Source organism: Passer domesticus, chromosome 1 (genome assembly GCF_036417665.1).
Source record: "Passer domesticus isolate bPasDom1 chromosome 1, bPasDom1.hap1, whole genome shotgun sequence".
Classification (NCBI taxonomy): Eukaryota; Metazoa; Chordata; class Aves; order Passeriformes; family Passeridae; genus Passer; species Passer domesticus.
In genome coordinates, this window is record NC_087474.1 from 5,739,590 (window position 1) to 5,753,085 (window position 13,496).

Sequence of the window (13,496 nt, forward strand, 5' to 3'; positions counted from 1 at the left end):
GAAGCCGAGGGAAGGGGAGGAGTTTCTCCAGCTCCGGTCTTTAATGCCAGCAGCGAGGTGTCAGGGGGGACCTTCGCAGGAGCATGAGATGCCCTTACAGACGCTGCTCCCTTTCTCACTCTTCCGCCCTTTCAAAAATATCCGGAGCATCCTGGGGGAGGGGGGGAGAAAGTTTCCTTCCCCTTGCCCAGCTCGGCCACACTCTCACCGAAAGAGAGAGAAAAAAAAAAAAATAAAAAAACAATCCCCCAAACACTCAAAGGCTACAAAACCCGAAAAGGGGAAGCGCTCGGGCGACGCTCCTGGCGGACTGGGGAGTCCCGCGGGGAGGGAGGGAGGGAGCGAAGGGGGGGCAGGAGGATGGGAGGAGGTGCCCGGGCTCTCCGAGAGCCCCAGCAGGATCCCCAGGAGCTGCGAAACGAGCACCACGCAACTTTCCCGCAGTCCGGCCGCTTCCCCCCGGCTGCCGCCCGCCCCGGGCCGCGCCGCCGGCCCCTCGGCGCGGGGAGAGCGGCTGGGGCTGTGCCTGCATTCCCCGGGCTGCCGGAGCACGGAGGTGGGCGAAAAGGCTGCGTTTCACCTTGCCAAAAACGCCCGAAGGCGGCGCGGTTCCTCTCCCTCCCTCCCCGCCGACCTCCCAGGCTGTTTTCTCGCCGCCCTCCCCTCAGGGTTTCTCCCGGCCGTGCCCTGAGGGAGGGGGATTTCTGTCCCCCGAGGCACCGCTCCCCTCAGCCCGGCAAGGAGCGGGCCCCGCCAGGCTTCATTCCCTCTGGGCAAACCCCAGGCTGCCCTGCCTCTGCCGGGCTGGCAGGGAGCGTGTGCCAAGCCGGGAGGGCCGCAGTCCGCTCCTGAACGTAGATTTTTCCGCTCCCTCCCTCCAAAAAGCCTTCAGCTCGCTTGCAGATCCAGCCGAGCGAAAGAGGCGGCTCAGCCCCCGCGGGAGAATGGATTTGGCGTCCCCGGGTCCCAGAGAAGGAAAAGCTCCCAACATCGCTTCACCTGTGGCGGTGCTGCTGCCCCAGAGCAGCCCCACGGCAGTGCCACCCCTGCCGCCACCAGGGCTGGGAGTCTGGGACAGCAAGGACCTCTGTCCTTTTGGTGTCTTTTCTTCAGGACAGCAGGTGGTTTAAACAAGCATACATGCTGCATCAAAATATGAGGGTTTGTTTCGGAAGTGGCTCTTCTTGCCTTGACAATCTCTGCATCTTTTTGCACTGCCTGAATTTGAGGGTAAGGCCAAGCCCGTTACAGCCACGGACCTTTGATCACAGCTCTTAAACTCAGATTTTCCCTGGGTTGAAAGATGTGCGTGTATGCATTCAAAAAGGTGACACTGTAATCACTCCCAACAAATCTTAGGGGATTCTATAAAACAACGATTGAGGAGAGAAGGCAGAAGAATTTTCCTCAAAAATCTTGTCTTCTGAAAAAATACAGGGTTGCAGTGGTTATCATCAAAAAGTACAAGAATTCAGATTTATTTCCCTCCTTTTGGAAGTCTCAGTATTTAACAGGTGCAAAGCTTGGTCGGGTGTAAAGCCTGAAGCCACTTCTCTAAAACAATAGAGAATTAAATAAAAATATGACCTCTTTAATGAAATAGACAACTGTCCTACAGGTTCCTACAGACTGTCATGGAAGGAAACAGACCCAGAAATGAAACAGGGACCAATATCACTGACACCAGCTCAGGAAGGGATGTGGACAGGTCTGTAACATCTGCTTTCTCCCAACATTTATATAAACTCTGCCAACAAAGTGCTGTTGCCAAGGGATATGGGAATGACTGGATTAAAAAAATGAAAAAATTACTAATAATCATGCCTGTGAAAAAACTGTCACAAGGTTTTTCTAGCTACTGGGTCTTGAAAGTTAAAAAATTAGAGAAGATAGAATTTCTTTAGAAGGATTTTAGCAATTGGTGTTGTAAGCATGCAGATCTTCTGGTCATTCTTCCTTAAATTAATTAACTGAATTCATTAATTAATTCAAGGTGGAATAAAATCTACCATATAAATACTCCTTTCCCTTGTTTATGCAAAATTGTTTCCCACAATATTATAATTTATTTTCTACATTTAGTATTTTAAATCTAAATTAGTTCTTCCTTTTTTTTTAGATTATTGGTGTGAATAATTGTGGTTATTGTAAAAGAAGTTTCAGAAAGTGACATAAAGTCAGCATGGTCAAACTCCCAAACCTAAAAAAAATCACAAATCAACCTCTCCCCATCAGGATATTGCCTTAAGCATGTTTATCATTTCAGAATAGCACAATAAGGAATTATCCTTATTTTTTTTTTCCTTTGACCCTCTAAGATCTCAAATATGACCTTTGATTCTCCAGTCATATTTTTAAACTTTTCATTGCAGCTCTGAGGATTAGAGACATGTTAAAAAAAAAAAGAAAACAAAAAAGAAAACAAACCACAAAAAATACAACAAACAACAAAACAAAGCCTAAATACTCCTACAGCTGCTAGACTTCAGGAGCTTGACTCCTTGTAAAATCAAGTGTTAATATAATCATCAATTATTTTGTACATTAGGGCACCATGTTTTTATCCCTCTTTGCTCTTTATCTTTCATGGATAAATGTAACCAGCATATGAACAAACAACATTGTAAATACTTTTAATGAGATCTAAGTTATTTTGATCAATTTCCATAAAACTTTTCTTTGAGCCTTGGTTGTATCAATTATAGTTGCTGTAAGGAAAATAATATGTCACCAGCAAACTTTTGTGCTGAGGTTTCACATGCAAGATGTAGAGATTTTGTGAAGACTTTAAATTTCACTGAGAAAGCATATTAAAAAAAAAAAAGTGGTGTATGGGGAGAGCTATGTGAGTTGGTGGGTTTTAATTCTTTATTAAAACCAGCATGTTTTTGTAATGCCTTATAGTTTGTTGTTGGTAATATCATATACACTGCACCAGAGGGAAAAAAGTATCTATGAAAAAAACTATTATTCTTTCTCTGCAGATGATATATTAATCATACTGTGAGCATTCAATGTAGATTTTTCACACATGCAATCTGTAGGTATACTTTAGGCACAAACCCCTGCAGAAGTCTCATTTTGGTGACTACATTTCCTACCATAAATAATGGGCATATTCCATTCCAGGGTAAATAGTGTAATTTCTCAGTCCACCAACATTTCAACCACATTATTTCTTAACTATATATATAAATATATAAATAAATAAATAAATAAATAAATAAATAAATAAATAAATAAATATATATTTCCAGGATTTAGAGCAAGCTTTTAAAAATCAAGACATTTTGAAATCTGGAAGCCCAAGACCTTGCCTGGCTGTTATTGGTATTCAGTATCCCCTCATTAACTATGCTTTATAATAGCTATTTTTCTCTTTATTCTCTTCTTATGTTAATATTTGTCCATGTTGGTTTCTGCACTACCTCCTCTTCCTGTCCCTTTCTTTTCATATTTCACCTCTCATTCTCATCCTTCTGATTTTGTTCTCCATCTTTCTCTCTTCTCCAATTTGCCACTCAGTTCTTTGAGCACGCTTGAAGTGCATTGCTTGGTTTCTGTTCAACACATTTATTAGATTGAGTTCGACCCTGCTGCACAGGGCTTCTTAACTTAATTACCAGTACAATCTAATTAACCTGATGCAGTATTGGGATGCCATAGTCCCTGCACAAGTCTTCTGTAGAGGCCAGAGAGGACACAGCCCTGACATCTGTCTGCCCACAGCCACACTCACCTGCTACCTGCTGGCACTCAGCACAGTGCAGGGTGCATATTTCAAGTCAAGTAGAATATGGGATCAACATGAGGAAATTCCTGTAGACAGCTAAATTGCATGGCTTGCAGCAAAACTGCAATTAAAATTGCCTTCCGTGGGGAAATTTGCAGGAGAAATTGTAAATCTGCCAGGAAGGCATGAGTGGCTGAAGCAAGGTGAGGTAATGAGGTTAATGAGAGGAGCTTCTTGTCCCCAGAAGGTCTCCAGGAACATTACACTAGCAAAGAGTGACGAATATTTATGCTGAAAGAGAGGTTGTGTGGGCAGGTGGCTGTGCTTCCTTTGCAGGCTGTCAGACACCTTCTGGTAGGTGAGTGGTTACTGCAATGGATTCTCTTGTCACCTGAGGCCCAGCAGCACAGTCTGCCCTGCAGCTCCCTCCCACTGTCCCCAGAATCCCTACAGAATTTCTGCTGGGTGCTGGGCACTCTCCCAGAGCTGCTGCACTGCTTCATCCACTGTCACTGGGATGTCTTCTCACCTGCATCACAGTGCAGAGGAGGAGAAGTGAGAGAGAAGCAGTTTCATATGACATTTCTAGGCTGTTTTTCTCTAATTTAACCTGACTGCTAATTTCTCTCAAACTGCCAAAGGAAGGGACAGTTTTTTGAGTTTATTTTCTTTTCACTTGCAGATCTTGCCCATCTTGACAACTGATCCTGGGTATCAAAAAGTTTCAGAAGTCTTCATTCAAAATGAGCAGGCCCATGGAATGGGTTTATTTGGTACACAGAAGGCCGTGGCATGGACACTGGAGCAAGGATTGGCAGGAGGCTCCACGTTTGGCAGCTGCAGTGCTTGTCTCACCGTGTCCCATCTTCATGGCTCCAGAACCACAATCCCCACGAGGCTGCCCTCATGCTGCACAGCACTGACCCCACAGGAAATGCAGGCACAGGGAATCAGAGGGTGCATGGTGCTGTGACCTGAACCCCACTGTGTGGTGGCATTAGTGCCAGCACTGTTCTGCAGACTGTGTCCACAGCTAAGTTCTGTTTTTCATTTGTATCACTTCACTGTAAGAGTAAAATATGAATAATACTCTCTGTCATCTGTGCTAGAAAGCATCTGGGAGACCTGACTAGGTACAAACATGGAAAACACATTTTCTTGTTTGAACCACAACACATTGATAAAAAACTTTGAGGCTGATTTTCAAAGTTCACACAATCTCTGCTGGTTCTGAGAGCCAGGAGAGCCTTCCAAAGATTGAAGTACTTCATGAGACATTATCTTTTTATATTGGTTTCTATATATAAAAAAATTTCCATTAACTGTAATGATGCTGTTCAGCCTCAAGTATTCTTAGTACTTAAGAGTCATGAAGAAGCAATGAAAAATACTTTTTAAAGTAGCTAATTTCCTCCTTACTGATACAGGAAAATTTCTTTTGTGTTTTCTACTGATTGTGAGTCAGAATTTCTGGCTGTTAGCCAAACACAATACTTGGAACCTCTGATTTGCATATGTAGGCCTACAAGTTAGACAGATAACCTCAATCAAAATTTAACAGATTATATGCAAAACCAGTGAGAAAAGATTCATTTCCCATATTGAGTGATTTTTGTCAGTTGTGCAAATTAACACAGAGAATTACAGATAGAATTCAAGAGGAGTCTGCTTTTCATTTGCTTTTCCAATAATATGCATAATGCAGTACATTAGCTAAAAGAATGTTTAAAGGAGGCAGAGACATGGTTCTACCAGGTATGTGTGGGCATAAGAACAAAAAGTGTTTTCAGCAGCATGAATCTGAAAGTACTTCCATGTTCTTCCCAGTTCACTGTGAAGATTTCAGAGAGCTGAAGAATTACAAACACACTTTCTGTGAGCCTTCTCTGTGTGATAATATCAATTTATTCCTTGGCATGGAGTGTGCTTGGCTTCAGACAGGACAGTGGGCAGGAACAGCATTTTCCTTCTGGAGTGGAGGGGGTGAGACTGCTCCAAACCAACAGTCTGTCATTGCTTGGTGGTGCAGATGCAAAAAGAGGTGAGCTTTCCAAAGCAATCATAAGCAGTCGATTCCAGGATGGTCTGTAAGATCTCAAAGAAAATAAATTTTGCATAATTAGCTTCAATTTTGTTATGCTGCAAGGTACTGGTGGCACAGTGTCCCAGAACACACCTGTAGCAGTGTTCTCCACTTGACCTCCAGCCAAAGCCAGTGGCAAGATTCCCTTTAGGGAGGGCAAAATTGCAACAATTGTGAAACAATCCAAATATCTTCTTTCACCTGGTAGTAACTAATAATAGGAGAGCCCTAGAAATCCCATTATATGTGAAGAATCAATGAGAAGGTGATAGTTTATGGGTGAGACAGAGGACTGAATAAGATCAGGAAGAAAGAGCAGAATTATATAAAACCTGCACAATATGATATAAATTAATGTGAATTATATAAAACCTCTGCACAATGGCTTCCAAAGGATCAGAATGCACTGAAACTTTTCTTGGCTACACCTTGGTATCCAGGACCTGTGGATATCACAATGTGTGCAACAAGAACCAAACATCTGAAAGGATGAGAGGTGAATGGCAACTCCTGCTTGTTTTCATAAATGAATTGTATTTCTCTTGTACTGAGAGCACAGTCTTAACTAGGCTTGTCTGCAACAGTGCAAACATCTTATTTGATCCCAGGTATCTAATCTATGTAATTGAGGTGCTGCAGGATTTGTTTTTCTGCTTCTCCATGTGTGATGGGCACAGACAAGCATGATGAGCAGGTCTTCAGTGTGAATTCATGCAGAGCCAAGATGACATCTCCCCAGGACAAAAGGTGACGTGTAGGAAAGGTGGCTCAGAACTGTCATCTCCACCAGCAAACCAGAGCACCAGAGCACAGGCCTGAGCAGTGTCCTGGACCTGTCCTAATTGTTGAACTGTTCTCAGTCCCTGCAGAGCTTTGGCTCAGGCTGTCTGCAGCTCTCCAAGAGCCAAGGCATGGTTCAGGAATTAACACCAGTCAGGGAGCATTGCCAGGAGGAAGCCTGGTCATGGCTGCCCTGTCTGACAGGTGAGAGTTTTCCTAAAAGCCTTGCTGTACCATCTGAGATCTGCAGCTCAGACCTGTGCCAAGAGGATGGAAATGTCAGATCCTGGCTTCCCAGCATGCCTGGGCTCTCTGAAAACTAAACTACAGTTGTTCCTCAGTCTTTTCAATGCTTGTCAGCAGACCACTTCCATAGGAGGAGACCAACACAGTTCCCTCTATACTGCTCCTGCTTTGGCAGAAAATGAGCTGTACAAGGAGGAATCTCAGATGTGCAGTGATGAAGGTAACAAGGGTCATGATTATTGGCAAATCATTCTGACACATTAATGGTGAGGGATTTATCCAGTTAAAGACTGCAGATTGTACATTACCATAGCATTGAGTAATTACAAAATAAGTATATATATATATATATATAACATAGCAAGTGCAGATTTAACAAATTTAACAAATGCAGTCAGATTCTAAAGCCAGGAGAATCTGACTAACAGTGTTAGAAAATGGTGAAAATGTCCATAAGGAAAGGTTTATGATAACAAAATTTCAAGTCAGGAAGAACTTTTGTTTCAAAATATCTCAAAATAATTTTATTTTTATTATTTTTCTTAAGAAGAGGGTCTAAAATCTTATCAGAAGAGCTTTGGAAGCAACAAACATCTAAAAATGACCCTAGAATATAGAAGTGGTCCCCACAATGAATCCAAAGAGTTCCCAAAAATAGTTAATGTAATTCAGTGTAGCTTCATTAAGATTATTATTTTGTTCTCATCTAAAATTTTGATTATGTCTTATTATGCAAAGTACCTGGACTTTAGAGTCTTTAAATGAAAAATTGCAAAGTAACATTAAAGAGATGTGCAAGCTCAGGGAAACGATTGAAAAAATCATAAAGTCCTGTATCAGGTGAGATGCAATTGATTTCTGTTTCTGCAAGCACCTCTGTAAGCTTCATGGATGACAGAAAGGGTATAATCTTGACTTTATGGTCTTCTAACTAAACACAAATGTATTTTATTTCCTGGTGTGCATAAAAAACGTGGGTGGGAAATGTGGGAGGCTCTCTTAAGCTGAGTGAAATATGTTCTTTATGCCCAGCATTACTGTGGTCACTCAAAACCCATTTCCACTGGGAGCTGACCATGAGCTGAGTGGTCCCAAGAGCCTCAGTGCTACACTCCATGGGTTTTGCTAAGATGCTTTGGGACCACAACAGCTTGAGGGAAAGGAGGGGACAGGAGTCATCCTCCTGTCAAATTTCCTCATGCCCATCCACACTGCTCCTGATGGCACGAGGCTCATCATGTGGAAGATATTTTTATTGCACAGTAGTAAGCTTCACTGAGCATTATTCTACTATCTGAAATAATGAAATTATCAGTTATTCCAGATTATCAGTGATGAATATCTGAGCTGGTGTTTAATATCTAGAAGATTATAATGACAAGCATTTTGTGTCTGGGAGCTTCAAATCAGGACTGTAACACATTTGTATTTTGACTGCATATACTACAACAGTAATTAAATTATGTATAACTAATTAAGACTATAGGAGGACCACCCATATGTAAACCCCACCATAAACAGGTCTAATTTTATACCATATTAATATGGTATATATATATATATATACATATATCTGCTGATATGCAGGCATAAACATATGTGGCACATATATCTCAAACCAGTCTCGAGCATTCCATATGAAATTTGCTGGAAGTAGGCCATTAATTACTAAAGCTGAGGCTAATCCTGCAATCTTATCATAACAGAAGTTTTGTTTTCATCAGGCCTTCAGGATCCATATTCAACAAATATTATTTCACTGCCAAAATAAAATATAAAATACTTGGTACAACGTGGTTGATTTAATGGAATAATCGAATGTCACTCTTGGGCCGTTAATACTCAGAATTTACTTTTTGGTGTTTGGAAAATATTTATGCTATATGTGAGGTTTGCTGTCATTCAGCTCATCAGCAAGACTTCCACTCCTGGGAGTGGAAACTCCATTTATTTTAAGGTTTTTGAAGATAAAGGAACAACTTTTGCCATTCATGTCTGCAGAATCTGACAGTAATCCCTCAGCAAAAGGCTTAGTCCCACCAGAGCACCCATGTCCCATAAAATTAGGGCAAATTCAGGAAAAATATTTTTTGTGCATTCTGCTCATTAACACTAAAAGAGAAGCTGAGGGAATCCCAATACCCAGACAAGTACACATCAAAGGTCACACAAATATTTATCACCAAATCACACAAAAAATTAAAGCTGCAATGGTAAAGTTGAGTGGATGATACAATTTTCTTATCCATAAAAAATTATGTTCCTCATTAATTCTTTTCACAGTAAAGCTGTTTCATTATTTATCCTCTGGGTAAGCAATTAGTAGCAATGTTGCTCCTGGGTAGTATGTGCTGAATTTCTCTTTAATATCTGCTATGAGAGACTACATATTTCAGGCTGCAAAAGTAAAATTAAAAGAAAGTCCCAAAACTGAAGAGTTGCTCTAAGCAAATAAATAGCTCTTGGTTTCAAAGGAGTGCTGGGCAGGAGGAAACATGTACTTTTTCCTTGAAGAAAACTGGAGAGCACTGGAATTACAGATTTATAAGCTCTTTCAAAAAACATCAGCCTGACTCTGAGAGTGTTCTCTGCCAAATCAATTTAGCTAAAATTTAAAATTGCTGTAAGAAAAAACTTTTAAAAAATCCCTGTAATGAAAACATTTAGAATTGGAAGAGGTTTCTTATGGATAAGAGCAAGTAAGTTCTGGAATAGATTTCCAAAGAGAAACAGGGGCAAAAAAGATAATGGCCATATATTAACAAAAGGGATTATATTCAGTATGATAATAGGGTTAATAACAGGTGATTGGAATATGTTCCCACCCAAAATGTAAATGTTAATCTGAGAATTAGGCCAAATGAGGTATGACTACTAAAAGATTGGTGTCTAATTCTCAGCTGGATACCAGGGCTGGGTCTGCCCTGTCCTTACATTGTTTAAATATCAACCCCCAGCTTAACTCAGTCAGAGGGAAAAAAAAAGGAACCCTTAAATCTTGGTGCTCTCAAGCTACAAAGCTGGAATTGAAAGCACCACAGATTAGCTCATCTCTCACGGTCATTGTGAGTTATAAACTGAATTAAAGAATGTGGTCATTTGGGTGAAGGACCATTATTCCCTTACAACAATGTGAATAGAAGTCAACTATTCAAATGATCCAAGTCCTCTGGTGTTTTCCAAGAATATATATCCTTGCCCAGAAGGAAAGGTGAGTTCTCCCAAAAATAACTGAGAAAGGGCAAGAGTGACTCATTTTGACCTCAGTCCTACAGGCTGTGAGATAGTTCTGAACATTGTGAGACTTTTCCAGAGGTTCTGGAAGTACAGTGAAGCCAAAGAAGGTGTGGCACCACCATAGGCATAGAAACTCAAAATTATTCTCAAAATTATACCAATTAGACAGGAAAAGAGAAGGCTTTGAGGTCACCTAATTGTAGCCATCCAACACCTGAAGGGAGCCCACAAAAAAACATGGAGAGAGGCTCTTTACAAGAGCATGTACTGATAGGAAAAAGGGGAATGGCCTCAAACGGAAGAAAATTATTATGAGGGGGGTGAGGCACTGGAACAGGTTGCCCAGAGAAGTTTTAGATATCCCATCTCTGAAAGTGTTTAAAGGTAGGTTGGATGGAGCTCTGAGCAACCTAGTTTAGTGGAAGGTGTCTTGCATATGGCAGAGAAGTTGGAACTGGGTGATTTTTAAAGTCCCCTCCAACCCAGGCTATTCTATGCTAATAATTCTATGAAAGATCACTATAGTGAAAGTAGCTAAGGGAAAAAATAGTCCTGTGGTATAACATGTCTGGAAGTGAAATACTTCCAGGGCACAGGGCAGTTCTTGTTGGAGGAAAAGGAGTACAAAAGACTGCAGACAAGTTAAGGAAGGCAAACAAGAGTGGAAGCCAAATCAGTTCTCAGCTGCCACTGGACATGACAGTTCCAGGCCATGTCCCCCCTGCCACACAGCTGGCACAGGAATGCATTGTCCTCTTTGTCCCCCCAGGTGACCACAAGGACTTTCTGCTCCGAGACAAATGGCACTGCTGAGCTTCAGTGTTGCAGTGGCTTGCAGACACATTGAGTAAATGCTGGATGCCACATGGAGCCCTCAGAAACTTCCTGAAGTCAGGTGCTGAACTTGTCCCTTGTAACACAAAACCACAAACCTGTCGTTTCATGTGCCTTTATCACATTAGATCTGGAGTTGTTGGTTTTTTAAAGTCTTACAATGAGCCAAAGTAAACCTACTTTTCATGCACTACTATGAACCTATAAAATCTGAATTTTCTCTTTTGTTAGAAGAGTTTTGCAGCCTTGGTGATATAAACTGATAATCATTGCTCAACATTTAAAATGTGCCCATTTAAACTTGGTGTGGGTGTTCTGCAGATTTTTTTTTCGTGTCCCTGTGAAGGGTTTGCATGCTTTCTGCAAAGAAAATAAATAGAACAAATAGTATGGCACCACAAGTTGGTCAATTATTAGCTTTTGCATACTCAGATCACGGCCTTTTTTTACAAGGACACGTGTTAATATATAATAGAAGTGCATTTCAGTTCTTTTTTAATTGATTTTTCAGACACACAGTGCAATCTTATAAGGTCAGCTGGAAAGTAAGTGGCCAAAGAGGCCTTTCAGAAGAAATGAGCCACTAGCCATACATCACGAGAAATAAACTGGAACTAAACATATGAAAATGATGTTTATTTTGTAGTAGTCCCAGGCTGGCATTTGACATTCACCCACCAGCCTCACTTGACTGTGGACAAACTGTCTGTAATGGTCTTAAACTGTGATTTGAACATTTCTCAGATCTAAGAGATGTAACAAATGTCATGGGCCAAGTTTACAACCCACTGCTTCAGGCTACTGGTGCTGACCACAGCTCTGACTGTCCCTATGAAGCTGCAATTGCTAATTAGTATCCAATTACCATTTTGAGGATGTAGACGTTGTAAGTGGGGAACAGCAAACAAGTTTAATATGATTTTGTGCAAAGAAAATGAGGTGGCAGGGAACTCAAGATGGTCAGGGTAAGTAATCAAACACAGCAATCAAAATTTTTGTGGCTACATTCAGAACTAGAAAAACATGAGAGAGAAATGTTTTATTTTGAAATGGATTAAGGCAAATCAGAGTTTTGTGAACCAAAATATTCCTAATGTATGAACATAACAGATGAAAATAATTAGAGAAAAATAGGCAGATAATTAGAAAACAGTAGCCAGACAACTGCAAACTGATCCATGAGCCTGAAGACAGAGACTGAGCCAAGGAACCAGAGACCAAGAAGCAGTCTGGACTCACCAGCTCATTGGGGGACTTTTGATAAGATAAAATAAATTGTATGAGAACAGACCAGTTCAGCCTTCAACAAGCTGCCTGAACTTTGTACTGGTATGTCTGGTAGAGGCAATGCTAATGCAAGGAGGACTGTGTTTCAGGGCTTCACACCATGCTGGGAACGTGTTTATTCTGTTCCAAGTTCAAAGTCACACAAAGTAAAATCACCTGAGAAAGGTGACAGCAGAGGTGTAAAGGTCTGAGGGTTCTACACTCCCCTACACAACCCTGCACACAAAACCAAAGAGCACTTGGGTGTTGTGTTTAATATATCTGGTGGCTAAACTCTCCCATGTCTCTGCTAAGCAGGGGCTAAGGAGGAGAAAGGCCCTTGAAATTAAGAGTTCCTAGAAACTTGAAACTTCCAAACACTTCAATTCCCTTTTTTGCCATCCATTTATCTTCATTAAATTTTTAAAAATTTAATTGCACTGAATTCCAAAAAATGAGCAAATTTCAGCTGTATTTTGAAATGGAATTATAATAATAATTTATTATTTATGAATTGCACATTATATATTTATACGCTATGATTTGCAAAAATTATTACCCTGTCTGAAGGGACCTGTAAGGCAAAAGAAAAACCCCAACGAAAATCAAAACAAAATCAAAACTGAAACCAAGAATGTGTTCTAGTCAAACTGTACAACAGGAAAATAAGGCTTTTACACAGTACAGTAATGACCTTATCTCCGTCATTAATTTGAGTGCCCTATTGTAAGAGATAAAGGAAAGTGTTATCAGGGGTAGGTGACAAGATATTCTGCTCCAGGTTGGAACAGCTATTCCAGACTCTGAGTAACCTCTTTATCACTAGGACAGGGAAAAGGCAGCTCTCAAGTTTTCTAGGTGAGCCAAATCTGATGTGGACAGCAGAAACTAATCAGCATTTCAGCCTCCTACTGCATGAGCTGTTGGAACAACTGTGGAAGGGCTTTATTGGCAAACATAATCCTAGTGACCCATCCTGTATATTTTTGTAACTTTTTCCATTATTGAAAATCTTTTGGGTTTAAAGTATTGTTTTATCCCCAGATCTTCCCTAGTGGTAAAGCAGATTCTGCACAGCTGGTATATGAATTCAGCACTTCTTTCAGCATTGTGGATCTGTTCCTTGAGGGGTACATGGCAAACTCCTGGAATACTTATTGCACACCAATGTGGGACTTGCTCAAGTCACAAGGGAAATTTACCACTGAGTTGCAAGGTCTGAGCCACTGGCAGACAGCAAAAATTCCTGGGGTGAAAAGCTACACTTGCTCAGCAAGTTTTAGTCCAAGCAGTGGCAAACAGTGAAGTAATGGAGGG

The 13,496-nt window shown here is 41.0% G+C and overlaps 2 long non-coding RNA genes across 6 annotated transcripts in view; one reads left to right on the forward strand and one right to left on the reverse strand.

The window, feature by feature from the left end:
- Nucleotides 1-13,198, forward strand: LOC135307977 (uncharacterized). 3 transcript variants are annotated; one of them, XR_010368588.1, is made up of 3 exons: nt 1-556; nt 1,619-1,708; nt 4,416-9,808. It is a non-coding gene; the product is annotated as an uncharacterized LOC135307977 (long non-coding RNA). The 3 variants fall into 3 exon arrangements; XR_010368604.1 differs by lacking the exon at nt 1-556 and adding an exon at nt 10,849-13,198 and having other exon boundaries at nt 1,139-1,708; nt 4,416-7,062; XR_010368569.1 differs by lacking the exon at nt 1-556 and having other exon boundaries at nt 1,139-1,708.
- Nucleotides 5,702-13,496, reverse strand: part of LOC135308069 (uncharacterized) — a 25,164-nt gene continuing 17,369 nt past the window's right edge. For all 3 annotated transcript variants that reach the window (XR_010368640.1, XR_010368659.1, XR_010368625.1), the window contains exon 3: nt 5,702-5,827. This is a non-coding gene — a long non-coding RNA (uncharacterized LOC135308069). The remainder of the gene's footprint in view (nt 5,828-13,496) is intronic.